Source organism: Triticum aestivum, chromosome 4A, assembly GCF_018294505.1.
Source record: "Triticum aestivum cultivar Chinese Spring chromosome 4A, IWGSC CS RefSeq v2.1, whole genome shotgun sequence".
NCBI lineage: Eukaryota > Viridiplantae > Streptophyta > Magnoliopsida > Poales > Poaceae > Triticum > Triticum aestivum.
Genome location: NC_057803.1, coordinates 531,115,524 through 531,132,273, shown reverse-complemented (window position 1 = coordinate 531,132,273; position 16,750 = coordinate 531,115,524). Strand labels below are relative to the sequence as shown.

The 16,750-nt window shown below is 48.5% G+C and overlaps 1 long non-coding RNA gene across 1 annotated transcript; it reads left to right on the top strand.

Annotated features, from left to right (window-relative positions):
* Positions 1-11,519: 11,519 nt before the first annotated feature.
* On the top strand, positions 11,520-12,709 carry LOC123086734 (uncharacterized). Its single transcript, XR_006441112.1, has 4 exons — positions 11,520-11,802; positions 12,036-12,137; positions 12,248-12,326; positions 12,424-12,709. It is a non-coding gene; the product is annotated as an uncharacterized lncRNA (long non-coding RNA).
* Positions 12,710-16,750: the final 4,041 nt, after the last annotated feature.

Genomic DNA, 16,750 nt, shown 5'->3' with positions numbered 1-16,750 from the left:
ACCGACCTGTCAACTTGGTCACCATCAAGAACAAGTATCCGCTTCCCAGGATCAACGATCTATATGATCAGCTCGCTGGATCCTTAATCTTTTCCAAGATGGATTTGAGGTTGGGCTACCATCAAATCAAAATCAGAAACGGGGACATTCCCAAAACGGCCTTTGTTACTCGTTATGGCCAATACGAGTACACCGTTATGTCCTTCGGTCTAACCAATGCCCCAGCCACCTTCTCTCGGTTAATGAACTCGGTCTTCATGGAGTATTTAGATAAATTCGTCATAGTATACCTCGATGACATACTCATCTACTCCAAGAATGAAGAGGAACATGCCAAACATCTAAGGCTGGTATTGACGAAACTTTGAGAGCATCGCCTTTATGCCCAATTCTCCTAGTGTGAATTTTGGTTGCCAGAAGTGACCTATCTAGGCCATGTAATCTCTGGTAAGGGTATTGCTGTCAATCCCGAGCGAGTTCAAGCCGTCCTTGATTGGACTCCACCTGAGACGGTCAAGCAAGTTCGGAGCTTCCTTGGCTTAGCTAGCTATTGCCACCGCTTCGTCGAGAATTCCTCCAAGGTTGCTAAACCTCTAACTGAACTCCTCAAGAAAGATAAAAAGTTCGAGTGGACCCCATAGTGCGAGTTCAGCTTTCAGGAACTGAAAAGACGCCTGACATCTGCTCCCGTACTGGTACCACCAGATTTCTCCAAGGACTTTATTATTTATTGCGACGCCTCGCGACAAGGACTAGGTTGCATACTCATGCAAGATCGTCAGGTAATTGCCTATGCTTCACGGCAATTACACCCACATCAGGAAAATTATCCCACACATGATCTAGAGCTTGCAGCTGCAGTCCATGCACTTAAAACTTGGCGACATTACCTCCTCGGTAATCGTTGTGAGATCTTCACCGATCACCAAAGTTTGAAATATATCTTCACCCAACCGGATTTGAATCTTAGGCAACGATGTTGGGTCGAGTTGATCTCGGATTACGACTTAGGAATAACTTACACCCTGGGCAAAGCCAATGTCATGGCGGATGCGCTAAGTCGTAAATCTTATTGTAACAACCTGATGTTACAACAAAGTCAACCATTTCTCCATGAGGAATTTCGTAAGCTTAATCTTCACATTGTTCCTCGAGGATTCCTATCCACCCTGGTGGCGAAGCCTAACCTTACGGATCAAATTATAACTGCCCAGAAACGTGATAAGGGCATATCCCGGATTAAGGAAAACATCGCTAGCGGAGTTGCTAAATGTTTTTCCATGCATGAGTGAGGTGTTGTCTTCTTCGAGAACCGCTTGGTGGTTCCCAAGAAACAACATTTACGCCAGTTGATTCTTAAGGAAGCTCATGATTCCCCTCTGACCATTCATCCCGGTAGTACCAAGATGTATCAAGACCTATGCCAGAGGTTTTGGTGGACCAGGATGAAGAGAGAAATTGCTCAATACATTGCTAGCTGTGACGTCTGTCGTCGTGTTAAAGCAGAGCATCAACGGCCTGCTGCCACCCTTCAACCTTTGGCTATTCCTGAGTGGAAATGGGATAAAATCAGTATGGATTTCATTACCGGGTTTCCCAGGACCAATGGAGGGAATAATGCCATCTTCGTCGTGATCGACCGTCTTTCCAAAGTAGCCCATTTCCTACCTGTTCGTGAGAGTATCACCGCTAGCCAGCTAGCTGAATTATACATCTCTCGAATAGTGTCGCTTCATAGTGTCCCATTGGAAATTAACTTAGACCGTGGGAGTCTCTTCACCTCTCGATTTTGGGAAAGTTTCCAAAATGCTATGGGAACTCGTCTCTCTTTTAGCACCGCCTTCCATCCTCAATCAAGTGGTCAAGTAGAGCGAGTCAATCAAATTCTGGAAGATATGCTCCGAGCTTCTGTCATCTCATTCGAAATGGGTTGGGAGAAATGCCTTCCATTCGCGGAATTTGCCTATAACAATAGTTATCAAGCTAGCTTGGGCAAAGCAACTTTCGATGTTCTCTATGGACAAAAATGTCAAACGCCTCTTAAGTGGTCAGAAACTGGGGAAAGACAACTCTTTGGCCCGGATATGATTCAGGAAGCAGAAGAGCAGGTTCGCGTTATTCGTGAGAAATTGAATACAACCCAATCTCGTCAAAAGAGCCAATATGATCGTAAACATAAGCTCATGACTTATGAAGTCAGCGAGAAGGCTTACCTTCGGGTTACTCCGTTAAAGGGAACCCATCGTTTCGGTATCAAAGGCAAATTGGCTGCTCATTACATTGGACCCTTTCGCATTCTTGCCAAACAAGGAGAAGTTGCCTACCAATTGGAACTACTTTCGCATCTTTCCAGGGTTCACGATGTCTTCCACGTTTCTCAACTCAGGCGTTGCTTCGCGGATCCTATCCGTGGAGTGGACCACGAAATGCTTGATCTACAAGATAACCTCTCATATCGGGAATATCCCGTTCGTATCCTTGATCAAGCCGAGCATACCACTCGACGCCATAATATCAAGTTTCTCAAGGTTCAATGGTCACACCATTCCGAGAAAGAAGCCACTTGGGAAAGGGAGGATCGTCTTCGACTCGAGTACCCCACTTTCTTCCTGGAGGATCCTAAATCTCGGGACGAGATTCTTTTGAGTGGGGGTGAGTTGTCACATCCCTGCTTTTAGTCATGCATTAGGGTTGGATGAATTTGTGCATCATGTTTAAATTTCTCTTAAACTTGAAATGGGGCCTAATCAACCCCAACACCCCCCTGAAAATGCTAATTTCCAACAATTGGAATTTCAATGAACCCAAAATGCCCTTCATAAAAGCCCACCATTTTTGGTCTTGACTAAAACCTCTACCAAAAATGGTCTTGCAATTTATGGAGCCATTCTGGATTTTTTGAACAAGCCATAAGTATTTGAATTTGGGCATTTTAAATGCTATAAATATTTTAAAGTGCTCAAATAATCTTGGAAGCATTTTTAGGTAGTTGGGAATATTCCCAAATGTGTCTCTGAATATTTCGAGAGTTTTTCGAAATGAGATAGTATTTATTCTATTTCAATACACATAGCAGGAAATAAATAAAAGCAAACAGAAAGAGAGAGAGAGAGAGTTAGAGGACTCACCTGTCGCCTGGCCTGGCCCAGCTCGGCCCAGCCCACTGGCTCCTGCCAGTCGTCCTCCTCCTCTCGCCAGGTGGACGAGAGGCGCGTGGCCGGCGCCCGCGGCCACACGCCGGCCACCTCCTACTTCTGCGGACACCCCGGGCGCACCTACGAGGGCCACACACTCCCCCTCGTTCCCCTCTCATTCTCCCCACTCTCCCCGTGCCCCTCTCCCTCCTCTGGTTCTCTCCCCATCCCCTGCCGAGCGCAACCGTCGCCACTGACAAGCACCACCGCGGCCACCGCCTCTCCCTCGCCTCTCTGACCGGCCCAGAAGCCCCGCCTCGTCGCCCTCGTCCTCTCCGCCGTGCCACGCCGCCCCGGACGCCCCCAAACGTCACCACCGCGGTCGTCTTCTACCTCGAGCAACCGAGATCTCTGGCAACGCCCCGACGTCGTCCGACCTCCCTCGAGCCCGCTGAGACGCGTCCTGCAACCGCCGTGAGCTCCTCTACCGAACCCCTCGCTCCCCGTCGTCTATTTCCTCCTCTAGCCTTACTAACGACCGCGGCCGAAGCTCGCCGCCGCCACCGCATGTCGCCGTCGTGGCCACAGCCATGTTGGGTCGCAACCGAGCACGCCATCGTCTTCAACGCACTCGCAGGAGCCCGTAGCACCCCCGCACGCCCCTCGCTGTGCCTGCTAGCGACTAGTTCGACCTCGCCCGAACTCCGGCCGCCGCGAACGTGCTCGCCGCCGTCGTTTCCGGCCACCCCAGCTCCACCCACTACCACCACTCGACGCGGCTCACTCCCCGCATCACGTAGATGGTCTCCACCGTCCTTTTGGTTGCCGGAGTGCAAAACCCGCGCTGCTCCGCCGTGTCTGGCCTCGCCGGCGGCTAAACACCGACGAGTTTGACCACTTTTTGACCGTGGACTGACGCGTGGGCCCAGGTTGACTTCCCCCCTGAGCCTATGACAGGTGGGGCCGGCCTGCTAATTAGTTTAGGATTAGTGTTAACTAATTTTAATTAGTTTAGTCACTGACATGTGGGCCTAGGCCCCACTGACAGTTAATTAGTACTAACTTAATCCTGTTAATTACCTGAGACACTGACAGACAGGGCCCACTAGTCATGTTTGACTGGCCCTGGCGCCTTTGACTCGCTGACGTCATAGTGACGTAGTGCTGACGCATTTATTCTTTTTCTGGATTTATTTTTATATAGGAAATTCCAGAAAATAGCCAAAACTTCTAAAAATCATAGAAATTCAACCATAGCTCCAAATCAAACAAATTATATATGAAAGATGATCAGAAAAATTCAATCTATCCATCTGTAATGGTTTCATGCATGACAAAATAAGTTAACCTTGCTGTTTAAGCAAAATAAGATAATGCACTAATAAGGCTATGTTAAATGAACAAACATTTGAATCTTTGATTCAAATGAGTTCATTCCTTTCTGTTTTAGCTTGCATTAGGCCAAGACACATTCATTTTGCCATGTCATAGCATGCATCATATTGTTGCATATTGTCATGTGTTGATTATGTTCGGTGTGTCTTTCGTGGTAGGTTCTGCCTCCGAGGATAACCCCGAGTATCCGTCTGAAGGGCAGTACCCTAATACCACTACATCAGGCAAGCAACCCATTGATCATTCCAATACAAACCCATGTTCTCGCTTCTGCTCTTGTTTACTGCATTAAGACAACGCGATTCAAACTGCTGTGTGCTACGGTAGTTGAACACTTATCCTCTGCATGACCTGTCATTGCCACAGTAACTAGATCAAACCCACTAGCATGTGTAGGAGTTGATTGAGACATGTATGTGATTCCTACCTTGCTATGCCTGCTATGCTTAGAGTTGTGTCAGGTCTGGTTCATCTGGTTGATGGGATACAGTGAAATGATTATGTCGGTAATGTGAGGGAGGTGTTGAACATGTTTTGGTAAAGGTATCGATGAGAGGACATGTAGGAGTACATGGTGGGTTGTTTCATTGAGGCCGTCCATAAGAACTGAGATCTGTATGCGTGATTTAAGATTTAGCTACTACCACACATTGGGCCCTGAAATATGATCCCGCTTGACTTACTGACCCCTCTTGTCCTCTGTCCAGGAGTTGCAACTAGTTTCTGGTGTTTGTAGGTTATGTGTTGGCGGCCGTGCATAGCGCTAGCCCTAGGGGTGGGCTATGATGCGGTAGATACACCATGGCACGGTGTACCGAGTCACCCGTTTGGTGTCTCGGGAACCCTGCACGCATCGTTTGGGGCCGTTGAGGACACCCTGGCCGGATCTCCTTGCGAATGGAGCCTGAATAGGCAATAAACCTGGACTAGAGACTTGTGCGGTTAGTCAGGTCGTGGTCTACACCCACGTCGGTTTTCGCTTGAAGTCTGCCGAGCACATGTCGTGTGCAGACGCTAAGTGGTGGAAACATGTGTGATGAAGTACACCCCTGCAGGGTATAAATCTATTCGAATAGCCGTGTCCACGGTAAAGGACTACTTGGTTGCCTATACAGTTCATAGACAAGTTAATGGATACTACTAAAAGACTCAAGATAAGTGTGAGTACCGAGGGTGGCCCTCTCATAGGATGACGAGGGAGGATCCCCGTGGAGTATTGTGTTGGTTAGTAGTGGACTCGTGTGCGAAAACTATTTTACTAGTGGAGTCTCGTAGGATAGCTTAGCCAAGAGTCAAAGCTGGCTTGCTGCAATAACTCCACCACCTTCTTGAGAATGAGCATGTATAGTAGGTTCTGATGTAAGACTTGCTGAGTACCTTTGTACTCATGTTTGCTTAATTACTGTTTTCAAACGACAACACCGTCCCCTCCGATGGGTTTTATGTAGATCTCGATGTCGATGAGTGACTTGCCACCCAGGTGGTGATCATGGCCATGGAGGGCCCTATGTAGATAGACAGGCTTCGAGAAGCCTTCTTTCTTTCTAGTGTCTGGACTCAGACTATTTGCTTCCGCATGTGCTTGTATGCTTGTATGACTTGAGTGTCGGGTCATGTGACCCCTACCTGTATGAACATGTTATGTATGGCTCTCTAGAGCCTTTAAATAAAGTACTTGAGTTGTAGAGTTTTGTTGTGATGCCATGTTGTATTTGCACATATCGAGCATATTGTGTGTATGATTGAAATGCTTGGTATGTGTGGGATCCGACAATCTAGTTGTTTATCCTTGGCAGCCTTTCTTATGGGGAAATGTAGTCTAATGTTCCTCGAGCCATAGTAGTCCGCTACAGCCCGGTTCACCGGAGTCCTGCTAGCCCAGCACTACTGCTCGGGACACTTGACTGGCCGGCATGTGTTTCACTTCGTTCCTATGTCTGTCCCTTCGGGGAAATGTCACGCGGTGACATCCGGAGTCCTGCCTAGCCTGCTATAGCCCGGGTTCCCCGGAGTCCTGTTAGCTCAGTGCTACAGCTCGGATTCACACGCTGATGACCGACATGCTCGATGTGATTCACGTATGCCTGTCTCCATAGGTCTATGCCACTTTGGGTTCACGACTAGCCATGTAGGCCCGGGTTCTCTGTCATATGGATGCTAGCGACACTATCATATACGTGAGCCAAAAGGCGCAAACAGTCCCGAGCCATGGTAAGGCGACACCCGTGGGGATACCGTGCGTGAGGCCGCAATGTGATATGAGGTGTTACCGGCTAGATCGATGTGACTTGGAATCGGGGTCCTGAGAAGGGGCCCACCCAGGAGCCACAAGCTCTAGGGGCGCACCTACCCCCCAAGGGCGTGCCTCCCAGGCTTCGGCAACCATAACTCCAACTCCATATATACCTATTCGCGGAGAAAAAATTAGAGAGAAGGATTCATCGCATTTTACAATACCGAGCCACCGCCACCTTGTGTCTTTATCGGGAGGGATGATCTGGAGTTTGTTCAGGGCTTTGGAGGGTGGAATCCTTCACCGTCGTCATCATCAACCTTCCTCCATCACCAATTTCATGATGCTCACTGCCGGGAGTGAGTAATTCCATCGTATGCTTGCTAGACTGTGATGGGTTGGATGAGATTTATCATGTAATCGAGTTAGTTTTGTTAGGGCTTCATGCCTAGTATCCACTATGTTCTGAGATTGATGTTGCTATGACTTTGCTATGCTTAATGCTTGTCACTAGGGCCCGATTGCAATGATTTCAGATCCGATTATGTTTTCATGAATATATTTGAGTTCTTGATCCTATCTTGAAAGTTGTAGACACCTATTATGATTTATGATCCGCATACCCCAAGGTGACAATAATTAGGATTCTTTTCGGTGATTATCGTAGTTTGAGGAGTTCATGTATTCACTAAGTGCTAATGCTTTGTTCCAGTTCTCTATTAAAAGGAGGCCTTAATATCCCTTAGTTTTCTTATGAGCCACACTGCCATGGGAGGGTAGGACAAAATATGTCATGCAAGTTATTTTCCATAAGCACGTATGACTATATACGAATACATGCTTCTATTACATTTTTGAATTGGAGCTAGTTCTGTGTCGCCCTAGGTTATGACTGCTACATGATGAATATTATCCAACACAATTATCCATCGCTAATCCAATGTCTGTGAGCTTTTCACATATTGATCTATGCCAAGTTACTTTTGTTGTTGCTACTGTTACAATCATTACATCATACTACTTTGCTGCTAAATACTTTATTGCAGATATTAAGTCTTTCAGGTGTTGTTGAATTGACAACTCAACTACTAATACTCGTGAATATTCTTTAGCTCCCTTATGTCGAAACAATAAATTTAGGTTGAATACTCTACCCTCGAAAACTGTTGCAATCCCCTATACTTGTGGGTTATCAGGATCCAAGGTTGTGTGCATGGGTATGGTAGGTGTAGGAAAAGTCATGGAATTGATTTAGACCTTGGATCAGAAGAAACTGATATGGCTTCACAAGCTCAATGGTAATAACACTCTTTTCATAGGAAAATAATGCTTCTTTAGGGCGAAGAACTATGAAATGGCTAGAATGGATGTGTACTTACTTTGGCAAGATTATAGAAACATTGGATAACTTGGGAGGAAGTGGGGAAAAGTTTGATCTCAAGTTCAAATAAACTTCCAAATCAAGATCCAAAACAAAATTTAAAGAGAATCCAAATGAAACTCGGGCAAAAATTGGGGTGTTACAACATACATATATGTCAACATCCATACTTTCAAATAAATTGAACAATTCAATCTCATATTTCTACACATGTACAATGATGTACTCCTAATTTTGATGGAATAATGAGAGAACACTGAGGCGAGGATAGCCCCCGCAGCCCCCGTGTCGTCCCCGCTAGGGCTACTCGGGCAGCGCCCAAACCCTAGCCACTGGGGCGCAACTCCCTTCTCTCATCCCTTCGCCACCGTTGGGGGACGCTGCCGGGCTAAACCCGGGGGCCGACGGTGGTGGGGCGCCCCCTCTCTCCTGCGTCTCAGGGGTGGTGCGGGGCCCCTAAACATGTGGAGGCGCGGCCGATCTAGTCTTTGCGACATGAAGGCGATGGCTGCGACAGGCGGTGGTGTGGTGGCTAGCCCTGCCTCGGGGCGACATAAGCTGCAGGCGCGGTGGGCGGCCCGGTCATAGACAACGGCATAGGCTGCGTGCGCGGCGGCGACCCTGTTTGGGCATCGACGGTGTGGAGGGCCTGGTGGGCAGATCGGCGGCACCTTCGGTCATATCTGTTCTGGCCGATGCAACCGGCGCGTTGGAGGTGGTCGGCCTGAGGCTGGGTGGTCGGATCTCGAGATCCGTCATCTAGTCCTGGCTGCGAGTCGGGGAGACATAGTTGCCGGTGAAAACCGAGCCGACGACGGGCAATGGTGGCATTCTGCGTCGTTACCGTGATGAAGGCATCGTCATGTAACTAGTGTCGACCCACTCGTATTGCTTCGAGGAAAATCCTAGGATCCGGTCTTCTAGATCGGGCGATGGCGGCACTGCGTTGTCGTTTCTCTCTTGGAAGCATCGTTTGTGGAGCAGCGCTGGAAGACAGAGGCAGGAGGTGGGCCGGCTTAGTCTTGCACGGAACTTCGGTGGAAATGTCAAGTCATGCCCGACTGACAAGTGGTACATTGTGTCATGCCTGTTTGGCAGGTGCTACGCATGATAGATCATCCAGAGACTTCAAGCTATGTTGGCTGGTGGTACTTGGCGATGTGGTGATGCCGTGTACCGGCGGCGACCGTGACATGCTCAGCAGTTTGCACGCAGGGAGTTGATGTCGTTGGGCGCCGTGGTGGCGTCGACGGATGGCCAACCTGGCAAGGATTATGTGGACCTCTTTCCTAAAGATGGGTCAACGGTTCGATGATGACGGCGGCTTTTAAAACATGTGCATATGATGTACGCTTTAGGTTTGCTGCACAGCTGTACGTTCCGATACGTTATGTGGATGAATCAGCGACGACACCAGTTTTAGATATGAAGAGAAGAGCACTTCACATTATTGAGTTTGTAGGCGTAAGTGGTGGCCTCGGGTGGCTTGATGTATGTTTTTGTTAGACCTTGGTTGAATAATTAATTAAGACGGTTGTATGCATCGATTGATGCAGAGGCCGGGGTTTTAACCTCCCTTTTTAAAAAAATCACATACCCTAAGCAAACATTTAATCTCATGCATGGCAACAAAACATCACATCCATCCATGTGACAACTTTGCTCAATTATTTCGGGTTGCATTTAAAAAATGATATACATGCCTTCAACTATGCCATTATCATCCCATTTATGCCAAAACAACATCTCATTCAAATTTAATTGCATCTCATACAATAAATCATTCCTGTATTTAGCTCACCACTAAAATAAACATCTATCTCCGGTCCAAGTCAATGGCTATAGGTGATTCATAATCACTTCCACTAGAACAAACTACCAAATGAATACAAATTACATAACCAAAACGACAAGTTTCAACAAGACTTCCGGTTTCACCTAATGCTAAAATATTTCACAAAAATAACAACATTCAATGGAAAATTTGGGGGGATAAGAGGAGGTTACCTCAAGCTACATAGGGGAGGCAAGATCCATGAAAAACACGTGAGATTTGAGGAAGATTGAGAAAGATTTTTGTTGGGGAGAGGCAAAACTATCTCTGTTCTTCTCTCCTCGGAGTGAATCGTACGTGGCTGACGGTGCCATGTACGAGGGGTATCTGGTAGAGCAGAAGTCGGCCCACTAGCTACGCTATCTACTTGTACTCCAAGTCATGTACTTAGCCAGATATATTGGGGCTACAAGCCATGTAAACTGACTCGGACCATGTAACCCTACCCCTTTTCCACGTGCATAAGGGAAGGTACGGCCTTCCCGAGTTGGCGCACTCAGTAGACTCAACACGCCTCTCTCATACAAGACAATCACCATCAATACAATTAGAGATGTAGTAGTAGGGTTTTATTTTACCTTGAGGGTCTGAACTTGGATAAATACTTGTCTCGTGTGCACCCAATCTGATTCTCTATGCATACTCCATCCCATGATTATTATTGCGAGAATTTACACCGACAATGCGCAACCACTGAACACTTCGGTGGGCTACTGCAGAGGTAGCGGTGGAAAGGTTACTAGTACCGCCGGAGCCAACAATGATACGCACTTGTCCACGTCAGTGAAGTCTCACCACCGCCATTGACTAGCTAACACCTGGTTTTACGACAGTAGCACTAAATGGCCAGATCGTGAAAAATTTCCAGACTCGGCTCATTTTGTGCTAACATAATCATTAAAGGTTAAAATAGTGATTTTGGCCGTCTCTTGCGATCCGTCGCGCCATTCAGGGATGAGACCCACCACCACCGCGGATGAAGCTGCACACGTAGTACATGGAGGAGCCACCGTCGGGGCTAGGGTTGTGTCTCTTCTTTCTTGGCGACAAATTTGTCCAATTGCAATCAGGAGAAAGGAAGGTTCTGAATCTTCAATTGAATATGGCAATATGCTAAGTTGGAGAAATAAATATCATTTCTTCCTCGAGATTAAAACAAAGGCAAGAGGACGCATGTGAAAGAGAAAAGAGAAAAGCAGCAACTTGCAATCATCGACCGCACAACCCGCAGAAAACAACAACATTTTGCATTATCAATGGCTAATAGAGTTGCCAAGTTGGTATTATTTTTTGACCTAAAAAGTGATAAATGAAGAAGAGACCATACAAGAATGGACGACTGAGTCTAGTAGGTCGATCCAAGCTATCCAAGCTTTGTTCAGTTCACCACGGTGGCATTTCACCGTGTGCAAGCGAAGACGAGCTGGAGCCTGCGATGTGATGCCGACATGGCGAGGTCCAGTTTGTTTCTTTGTTTCTTGGCTGCGGTTGCTGTTGCTGCCTTGCTGGCTTTCTGTCTGCTGGATATTTTTGCTCTTCTTCACCTTCCACGAGCCTGAGGAGAAGACTTGCATTGCGTCCGGGTCGTCGCCTCGTGGGCTCCTCCTGGGTGGCTACATATTCTTTTCGGACTGAATTATTGCCAGCCTGGGGGAAAGCATCTCTCTCCCTCTAGCAGCGACCTGACTATATAGCACGGCAGGCCGGTCGTCGTCTCGCCGGGAGAGAATAGGCACAGCACAGGAGAGAGAGGGAAGCAGCTGATCCCAGCCGGAGAACCGTCCATCCGCCATGAGCGACGGGCAGGGCAATGCTCCTCCCGGAGGTACGTATCCATCCGATGTTCCCATAGCTCGCTCTGCTCTCTGTGAATTGAAAGTTTGGTCAACTCGTCAATCCACCTCTGCGAGAGCCGCAGAGGTGGATTAATTAGCACAACCATGAGTTAATCTGATGCCTAAACAAAGATTTCGGTTCCCTCCCTCGTTTCCATCGATCTTGCCAGCTACTTTTCTTGCTAAAATAGATCTGGTTCTTGTGTGTGTGTGTGTACTGTAGGCTACTTCATCGGCCGTCCGGCGAACACCGACGAGCCCAAGGAGAAAGAACCGCCGCAGGCCGTCGCTGAACCTGCTCCAGCTGCGCTGCCTACTCCTGGTGGTAAGTGCGCGCAACGCTAGCTTTGATTATGTTATGTAGTAAACGCTGGACTAGGATATGATCTCGTTGGTAAATAAATCTCTGTTCGTCTTATATGCTGCTTAAACCAGATTACTTCGTCGGCCGTCCGGAGAACCAACGGCAGAACACGGAAACGCCGGCGCCTAAACCGGGCTTCCTTGCCAAATTGTACGACAGCCAGTATATATTTCAGCAAAATATTTAGAGCTGAAACGCTCGAGCTGTGTCTAATGTTTCTGCTGTCGTCTTGGTCTCTGATCTCCAGCTGTCCATGCCTCGGCGGTAGTGGAGCTACCAGCTAGACCGACAAGCCCAGCCGCCGTGCGCCGTGCGCGTGACCACGGGAGGATTTGAAGTGGAATCGGGTCCATGAGTCTCAATTCTGTATTGGAACTGTGCGAGTTCTCTTCATCTTTGGAAGCTCTGCTCTGTTTTTCCTTCTTTCACTAGCATTTGATTCCTCCATATTCATTCGTGTAACGCCGACAAACGTAAACTCGACGAAATTGCCATCCGTCCCTGTGAAATGAAAATGGTGTTGATTTGTTCAATTGTATATACTGTGTACTGCGGATTTATCGCAGTCGCGGGTTGGCGTGTAGACATATATCGAGCTCCACCGGAACAATTCGTGTATTTGGCAGCTACACTACACGCACATATCTCTTATATCTATCCACAGCATGTTCATCTCATGCGGAAACATAGAAGCAGTATATCATGTAGGAGTACTTACCCCGGAAAAAAAAATGTAGGAGTACTTGATAGTCTAAAATTACTTTTATTTACTGTAAGCAGCAGAAGCTCTGCCAATGCAATATAGATAAGCACCAGGGAACAAGGAAATCTCTCATAACCTTTGGCCTCCTCATCTCAGGGTTTCTCTGGAAGAAAACACTGCCTTAGGGCATCTCCAGCCGTTGCCCCCCCCCAGGACGCATAAAAATCGCCCCTTGGGGGCAAACCGGCGATACAATCGGCGCTGGGGGCGGTTTTGCGCCCAGTCGTCGCCCCCAGGCGCCGAAATTGGCCCATTTTGCAGCTCAATTTTGATGAATAAAGGGCCCATATGGGCGAGAATAGGCCCATATTCGGCGTGGTATCGCCGTATCTCGGCGTTCAATTATCAACACAATTATTTCTTATCACATATTTCATCACAGAAAAATTAAATACTTCAACAAAATAGTACAACAACAAATAGTTCAATACAAATTATATAGTTCAACAAATAAAAACTCGTATTTCATCACACGGCGTCCCCCTTGAGCGTCCATAGGTGCTCAATCAGATCTTTCTGCAGTTGATGATGCACCTGTGGATCTCGGATCTCCTGACGCATACTGAGATAGGCAGTCCAAGTTGCCGGTAGATGGTGAGCAACTTCGGCTAGAGGACCCTGCCTGTAGTATGGTTCAGTGTCAAACACTGAGTCTTCTTGCTCGCTCTCGATGATCATGTTGTGCAAGATGACACAGCAAGTCATAATCTCCCACATTTGATCTTTGGACCAGGTCTGAGCGGGGTACCGAACAACAGCGAATCGAGATTGGAGCACACCAAATGCCCGCTCGACATCCTTCCTGCAAGCCTCCTGAACTTTCGCAAACCAGGCGTTCTTGCCTCCTGCCGCAGGGTTTGAGATCGTCTTCACAAATGTCGACCATCTCGCATAGATGCCATCTGCTAGGTAGTACCCCTTGTTGTATTGGTGCCCATTGATCTCGAAGTTCACCGGAGGAGAATGGCCCTCAACGAGCTTGGCAAAAATAGGAGAGCACTGCAGCACGTTGATGTCATTGTGAGTTCCTGGCATACCAAAAAAGGAGTGCCAAATCCAGAGGTCCTGTGTGGCTACCGCCTCAAGCACCACACTGCAACCGCCTTTGGCACCTTTGTACATCCCCTGCCAACCAAATGGGCAATTCTTCCATTTCCAATGCATGCAGTCGATGCTTCCAAGCATCCCAGGAAATTCTCTTGCTGCATCCTGGGCTAGGATCCGAGCAGTGTCTTCCGCATTGGGTGTTCTCAAGTATTGTGGCCCAAACACTGCCACCACTGCCCGACAGAACTTGTAGAAACACTCTATGCTGGTGGACTTGGCCATGCGCCCATAGTCGTCGAGTGAATTACTGGGAGCTCCATATGCAAGCATCCTCATCGCTGTCGTGCACTTCTGGATGGAGGTGAATCCAAGAGCGCCAGTGCAATCCATCTTGCACTTGAAGTAGTTGTCGAACTCCCGGATGGAATTCACAATCCTGAGGAAGAGCTTTCGGCTCATCCGATAACGGCGCCGAAATGTTTTCTCGCCATGAAGTGGAGCATCGGCGAAGTAGTCGGAGTAGAGCATGCAGTAGCCTTCGAGACGATGCCGGTTCTTTGCTTTCACCCGCCCCAGCGCCGAGCCACCTCGCCGTGGCTTTTCATTGCTCGCCAGCAACTGGGCGAGGGCGGCGAGCACCATGAGATGCTCTTCTTCCTGGACGTCGGCCACTGCTTCCTCCTCCAGCAGCGCGGCGAGCTCTTCCTCCTCATCCGAGTCCATCGCTGAGACAGGCAAAACGCTGAACACCTTGTGCTCGGTGGGCGTGTACCCACCGCTAAACCGCGCCTCCGCGGCCGGAAACGCCCAGCTGCTGTGGGAGGGGCTGCCGCGGCGAAGCGCTGCTATTTTCTGACGGGGAATGGCTATCTAGCGGAGTAGGGTGGCGGCCGTCGCCGGGATATAGCTAGTGGTGGCCAAGGGCGCGGGGGGTGCGAGGCGAGTCGGGGGAAGAAAACCTTGACTTTTCCCCTGTCGGTGTGGGCCAGGCGTGCTTTTCCCTAGCGCTGGAGCCCCCAACTGCTCCCCAGCACGCCGGGTTCGGCCTGTGACCGCCGGGAGGAAAAAAGGTCTGAACCAGCGATTTTCAGTGTCCTGGGGGCGCGACTGGGCCGTTTTTTCGGCGCCGCGCCGAAAAAGTGGCCTGGGGGGCCTGTTGGGGGCGCGGCTGGAGATGCTCTTAATGTTACCTTTCTCTGAATCTGAGATCGATGAAGTTGTGGCTTCCTCTAAATCCAACACTGCATCGGCCCAGATGGTTTCTTTATACCTTTCTTTAAAAAGTTCTGGCCTGTTCTCAAGTATTTTTATCTACACCATTATTTTAGGGCTTCGTCTTGGATGGTGGACACCTCTCGCCTCAATTATACTATCATTTCTCTCATCCCCAAGGTGAAGGGGGCTGATTGCATTAGACAATTTAGACCTATTGCCCTCATGAACACTATTACTAAATTCCGGCCAAGGGCTTTGCTAAGCGCTTGTCCCCGATGGCTCATAGGGTGATTGGGCAACACTAATCTTCTTTTATTAAGGGGCGTTTTATTATTATTGGTATTTTGTCTGCACGAGGTTGTGCATGACTTGCGTGTCCGCAAATCAAAAGCAGTTATCTTAAGCATGATTTTGAGAAGGCCTACGATTCGATTAGCTGGCATTTTCTTTCAGGATGTTCTTCTGGCCAAGGGGTTTGATGGGGCGTACATTCATAGGCTTATGCAGCTAGTTGGTGCGGGGCATATGGCATACTTAAAAAATGGTCAGGGCCTTAGATAAGGGGATCCTACATCCCTGATTTTTTTAACTTTATGGCCGAAGCCCTTTCTTGTATCCTGACTCGAGCTGCATCTGTTGGCCACATCTCTTTGGTCCTCTCAAGTCTTATTCCAGTGGGTATCTGTCATCTTCAGTATGCGGATGATATGATCATTATGGTGGAGTATGACGATCTTTTCCTAGCTAACCTGAAGTTCCTCCTATTGTTCTTTGAGGCCCTCTCTAGTCTCAAAATTAATTTCTCCAAGAGCGAGGTTGTAACACCCCGGACACACCCTCCGGTGGTCGTTACTTCTGGCGGGATCTAGACTAGCCCCACAGATCAATACTAGTCTTTTCTGCGCACTTTGTCCTCACTCGTGCGCACCCGGGAGCAACTTCCCGGTCGGTCACCTATCCTGAAACTACTTCAAGCTGAGCATGCTTAACTTTGGAGTTTTGTCCGAATGGGCTCCCGAAAAAGAAGGAATTCCTTATTGATATGGGTAGTCTATCATCCCTAATAAGCCAGGCTATCACATACACCCCCACTCAGAGGAACCGACGTCCTCGTCGGGCCACAGGAACGTACCCCTCTTGGCACATACGTCTGTGCTTCCAGTCGGGCACATGTGCCATGTCGTGTGCCACGACGGGTCACAAACGTCATGCACAACATGACCGCGCACTTGTCCGCAAACATTCGTGTAACCGCGAGGGTCGGCTCTGATACCAACTTGTAATGCCCCGGACACACCCGCCGGTGGCCGTTACTCCTGGCGGGATCTAGACTGGCCCCACAGATCAATACTAGTCTTTTCTGCACACTTTGTCCTCACTCGTGCGCACCCAGGAGCAACGTCCCGATCGGTCACCCATCCTGAAACTACTCCAAGCTGATCACGCTTAACTTTGGAGTTCTGTCCGAATGGGCTCCCGGAAAGGAAGGAATTCCTTATTGATATGGGTAGTCTATCATCCCTAATAAGCCAGGCTATCACAGAGGTGC